Below are 6,682 nucleotides of genomic sequence, written 5' to 3' on the forward strand. Positions count from 1 at the left end.
CGCGTGAATTTGGTATCTTTTCTTTTCTTATTATCTGTCTCGTTGCTAGATTTGCTACTTATTCCTTATACATTTCCACAATCTAATTAAAATTAGACTTGTAATTCTGCTCCTACGATACTCTACGTTACGCTCCAATACAAGGAGCGTAACGTAGAGTATCGTAGTGGAGCGGAATTACAAGTCTAATTTTAATTAGATTGACATTTCCATATTTTGATTTCAGTTGAACCTATGAAAGTGAATATTAGAAATATCAAAACGAGAGTCAAAATTTTTTTAATTGAGAAAATCATACAATTTCAACAATTCAAATGTCTCTTTTGTTGGTAATTTTATGGATTTTACAAAACAGTTTTTTTGTATGTCACACGATGATCACGAAGCCGACAATTTGTAAAAGAAGAAACAATTTTGTTTAAATTGTAAATTTTCCCCCTCTGAAGGACAATTGTTTGAGAGAAAAGTATACATTGTAATTAAACTGTTTCTGATACACACTGATATCGTGGGTTACAAGTACACATGTAGTTATGGCTACTCCCTCTTTGTTGAAGCAGGTGATATATATTTTTTTTATTTATAGTCATTATGTTATATATATATTCAAAGTGGCTGTTAATGTGCACGCGAAAGTCACGAGACTTAAAAATACGGAATAATGGCGAAGGACGCGGGTACATTTGATAGCCTGGGAAATCCGGACACAAGCTATTACTGGATTATGCTATTAACCAATGTCATAATAATTGTATATTTTTAGTGTGTTGTACCTATAGGAAATAAACATCAACTTTTCTAATGTTGTTTATATTGACTCGTCACTGTTCTTCATTCATACAAACAATTAACGAACAAAAAGAGCAAACAAGACAGATCGGTATCACCTTTTTATGGTAAAATTGTTAATACAATTCAGTTTGTTTTCTCAAGCTGAAACGTTGCGGTTTAAAAAAAATAATTAAACTTTCTTAGTGTGGAAAATTAAATTTAAAAACATACATTTAAAATACGGTGTGGCTTGTTAGTGATGCATACTTGAATGACAATGAGGTCGTCTGTCGCTTCTTGTTACCGTGTGAATGTTTTGTTACCCATCAAGTTTGAAGATCGTATGGTAAGCGAACAGTAGCTATATCTTGTCTGGGTTTTTTGTCCCTTTATAAAGCTATCTGAATTATTTTGGCCGTGTGTATTGGGCCGACATATACTTAAATCCAGATCTTTTATGATTTAATGGAGCTGGCTCTGATTTTGACATTCGAGGTTATCCTCGGCTGTCAATCAAAAAATAAATCATCTTAAACTATGGCAACACATTTCAAATATTGAATAAAAGAGCGATGAACGGTTCTACGAGATCACGCAAAACTGACAGTTGGTCATTATAACGCGTCAAAGAGTGTCTAGGTAGGGTTTGCTCTGATAAACATAATCGATTATTGCAGATTTCAATCCATTACTTATACATTATTATTCAATAAAGCGATATGGTATGGGGATATCAAGAATAATTAAAGTTTATACATTGATGCTGATTTTTTCATACTTTTCAATAATTATTTAATAATAATGCAATACTGTTCTGTTTAAATTTTTATTACAATGTCACAATTCACAATAATGAGAAGTCATATATTGTATCAAGGTTAATTCTATATTGTTGACAAATATGAATGAAAAGAAATAAATAAAAATGAAAAACCATTAGATCTTGGTAATAAGCCGCGACTTATTTTCTTTTGTTTTAGTAAGGAATCCCAAACTTCTTTTCAAAGGAGCCCTATTTTCAAGAACGTCTCATTTTTGAAGTAATTTATTTTCACAAGCCGAGTACCGCTGATTTACTTATATGTCTTTCACCGGTAGAACAAAAGGTTGATAAATAACAGGTAACATAACTTATGTTATATGTAATAATCTACGCTTTGAGATATATATTTTTTAAATCTATCATTTTTCGTCCCTTTCATTTGGATCAGCCTATTTTTATATCACTGCGTGGAATCTAAGGAATATTTTTGAAGTACAAGTTCAAAGTACATTTTTAAACTTGTTTTTGGTCGCCAGAAATGAGATACTTAATTTCAAGACCGGCCCACACTGTATTTTCTATTTAGACCAATCATCGAGTGTTTAGGGTATTGGAGTAAGATGATTATTCATTAATGAATCAGGGAAATACCACGATAAAACTACCTGTCGGCGGGAGTAAGACATCTTACGGCAGTTCCTCACAATATCGTTTGATTTGAATGATTAAAAAAACACGTCATATTAACAGCTAGAGTTATTTTAAGATTGCCTTCCAAGTATAAGGACACAAATCGTGTGGTGGAATTCTTGACATTTCATAGTGATGTATCACAATCCGCCGTGGTCACCGAACAATACACCTCGCCCGGCCACAATACATAACAATGGGCAAACAAGTCGTCTTACTCCTTTTTTGTTAAGTGCTATTCAACAACAGAACTATCACTATATCACATTATCAGAATCAATTGATTCTGCCTGATAATACCGTTAATGACACAAAGCAGCACACCCTACCTAGCCACATAACATCAACATCATGAAAACGAGTCGTCTCATTCTCTTTTTGAAGAGCGCTAGACAGGAGCAGGGACTACCATATTCTCACAATACCATAAACTATGAATTCTGCCTGATGATATATCTAGCTATGTTATAATCTGGATTACAATATACCTAAATTAAACACTAAACGTTAAGTATATGATATAATATTAAAAGTGGCAATCACACTGTAAAGATACATGCAATTATATATATTAAAACAAAGTAATTAATTACCACCAGTACCATATTATGTCAATCTGTAAAAAAGTAGAAGACTAAAGTAAACTATTGGTAATGATTTTTTCCCATGATGATATTTCTTTAAATATACCCGGAAATGATGTGCAATTTAAAAACATACTGACGAAAGGCGAGAACAAAAGATAATTTTATGCTTGAAAATGTATTATAACCGATTAGTTTCATCCTCCTAAATGAAAAACAACATTCCCACAACCTACGAAAACAGCTGTAAAAATGACTGAAAAAGCTCATTCAAATATTTTAAAAATCATAATTATGCAATTAGGATATTGAACTGCATTTGATGATTTGCAGAACATTTAAATGTCTTTTAAAGTTTGTTAATTGATTTTTTGTGTCGTTGTATACGTTACAACCATTTGAATGGGGAGAAAAAAGAGCTTTGTTATCTTAAAATAACAGCTGTTTAAGAATTCAAGAGTCTATAAATCGTATAGGAATTGTTTGAAATGGTAGACGAACTCGTGGGAAAGCTTCGCAAGCGTGTGACCGAAGTACGGCAGAGAAACGCGACAGTTAAATAGATATTGTTTGCGCCACACATGGACAATTAATAAGTTTGACGTTTGTCATTTTTAAGTGGGAGATATAGAGATATTCATGCTTGTTTAGATACCAGCTCGACTTCATAATAGATTACATGACGCTCATAATCTCTCGTATCTTTAGAAGTTTTTTTCTCTCACTAGTTTATCTGTCATAAAATTTATTGTGGCATTGAAGTCTATAACAATACAGTGATTATGGGCTAGATACAGATGGTGTACGCTTTCCTTAAACTCCGGTATTTAATGATTGGCAGGAGAAAAGAAACTTAATAGTTAGTAGTACAGCTTATCATCATTTTATATGTAAATCGTTATACCGTATTGGTATTATAGTATTTTTCAGAGTTTTTCATCAAAATCAAAGGGTCTAAGTGTACTATTCTTTTGTCGTGATAAACGAAAGTCATTATATAATTTGTTGTTTCTGTCCCAAGCAATTCTACTTACTACTATTTATAAGTGGTCAGTTTGTCAGTTTAATGAGTGATGATGTGTGTTGTTCGTTGTCTCTTACAGTACGCTTCAGTAGGGCAGCACTTTAATTAATGTCGGCCAGAGGTCCTACTTCTCTAAGTTACACAGCAGAAACTTACTAAAATCTCTATTAAAACATTAAACTGCTTTCAGTTGGCAATTATAGAATGATGAATGTCAATTACATGTAATTTGACAACGGCAAATTTAATGAAGTACACTAGCGTTTCGTGTTGAATTTGGAAGCATCCTCCCATATTTGTTAACCGAAGTCGGTTCTGTACACATATTTACATTTGATTACGTTTTTATAAGACTCTCTCAGGAAAGTTTGTAAGGATAATCAATAAACATTTCATTAACGTCATGGTTGCTATTCGCATCGCTTCCAACAAAGCCTTATCTACAGTTTTCTTTTACTTTTCATTTCTTGATATTTTTTTTTCAATTATCCATTGACTCAATTCATACAGCATTTTAAAATTAAGAATATGTATTTTACGCTGACGCGTGGATGCATTTTAAACTAGTTTCATATGTGTAATTAACACTGGTACACGTAGCTTCATTACGATGAACGTCTGGGTTAACAGTTATCCAGTTCCAAGAAAATTTAAAAGGAAATAAAATATAAAGTATACATCACAAGAAAGGTATTTGATACCATCCGAAAAACACTCCTTTGGTGTGAGCCGGACTTACGTCTGACACGCACCTGCCTTCTCTCGGGTATCAAAGACGACGGAAGGGAATGTTTCATCACGAGCGGTCATAGGGCACGCGCCACAGCCACGCGACAAATATTCAGGCGACGGTTGACTTGTGCATGGTAGGCAAGCATAAGATACTAAACAAAATACATACCTTATCAAATAACGACAAAGCTTACCGATTAGGGAGATTATTAACAAGGTGTTTCCTTATTTCATGGGTCGCCAAACCGCAGACACGGAAGTCGGCGACACACTGTGATGTCATAGGAAAATAAATTGATATGATTATGGTTCATCGGCTCAAAATATATCTCCGTGAGTTGTGTAAAGAAATAATAAATGAGCAGAAAAAAATCGGAAATGTATATATGCAATGGCATTTAGACTGGCACGCTTATCTATCTCGTCTAAAACATCTGCCCACTGCCAAACGTCAACGTACAACAAAAGCCATGATGTTTGATTGGAAGAATAGAGTCCTTGATATGTAATATAGTAAGTGAAAAAATATATCAACCGGATGCGTTACATTTTCATTGATAACTTATTTTTAGTTTCGGTATCAAATATACAGGATGTGTGGCGACTCAGGAAGTAATGACAAAGCAGAAATAAACATGTGTGGATTGGCGTAATATACTAAATTTAGTTGGACAGAAGATGGCAAAATATAAATCAAACTATACTTCTTAAAAAGTTAAACACCTCTATCACACAATCCGTCTGGTATCAAGCTTTTTCGTCCGTGTAATATTTTTGCATATGCCACTATTTAATATGACCTGAAGCGATTTTCATTGGCTGGAAATTCATTATGACTTCATGACAGAAACAATAAAATGACGTCAGAATGTCCAGGACGGCGGGACGAAATGGCGGCCTCCACTGGAGTTTCTTAAATTTGTTCATTTTATATGAAATTTCATGAAATTTGTCTCGCAGTTTTAATTTTTGCTCGTCAAAGCTCTTCTTATGCTCGTTTCATAAAATGTCAAATGAAATGAACGCTCGTTCAAGATCTTATAAGCCAAGCAAGAAAGACGTTTTATGAATTTGACTGCTTCTGTTTTCTGTAATGACGTAATTACCAAGAAGAATAAGCGTTTTTTCTAACGATTAACAAAATTATTTACCCATTTAATATATATTTGTGATACATTTAAAACAGTTTCTTAGTAATGAATGTACAATATATAATTGTGATCAAAACGGTAACTGGTGATTTTATCACTGAAGCAGTTGTTTTCGTAAGCTGAACAGTTTTTGATAAGTTCCTTTCATGATATATATATATATATTATCACGTACGTAGTTTATTTTTCGTTTCCTTTTGCTTGCACTACTTATATAACGCACACACCTAAAACATCCTGGGTTTACTATCACCGCATCCTCGATATTCCAGGGGTTCCGATTACTTACGATCTCTACACCCTGGACTATCTCATAGTAAAACTGGAGGCAACAGAATAGAACAGGTAATTTAGTCATTTGATGTACATCAAAAGAACGTATAACGGTACACTGTGGTTGACTGTGTGGCTTTGATGTTAGGCGTCGTATAGTCTTCAAAGGAAATCTTTGCTGTGATTGGTCAAATGTTTTCAGCTGAGTTGCCTTCAATTTCACTATGAGATAGTCCAGGGTGTAGACTCGTAAGTAATTGGAGTATCGAGGATGTCACCGAGGCGATATCCAACCTGGACTGTCTCATAGTGAAACTGAAGGGTACCACAAGACACAGATAATTTGATAATTTGTATAACTCAAAGGAATTGTAACGGTTCACTGTAGTTGACTGTGTTGCTTTGAAGTCATGATTTTCAAAGGAAGTCTCTACGGGCCTTTGATTGGCTAGGTCTTTTTATCTTATGAACTGCCTTCGGTTTTATTATCTATTTTCTGTTTTCTTTCCTCTCCTTTTTTGTTGCTTTAAAGTGTTAAATATTTGTGAAAATCACGGTTTTGTCATTATGAGTCAATTTGAATTAGTGATTTTACTAAAATAAGACAACAGCAAATGAACTTCAAAGAATAATTTTGAGCACATTTAAGATATCGAGATAATACTCTAAGAGAAAAAAGATTAAAATCTAATCG

Source organism: Argopecten irradians, chromosome 5, assembly GCF_041381155.1.
Source record: "Argopecten irradians isolate NY chromosome 5, Ai_NY, whole genome shotgun sequence".
NCBI lineage: Eukaryota > Metazoa > Mollusca > Bivalvia > Pectinida > Pectinidae > Argopecten > Argopecten irradians.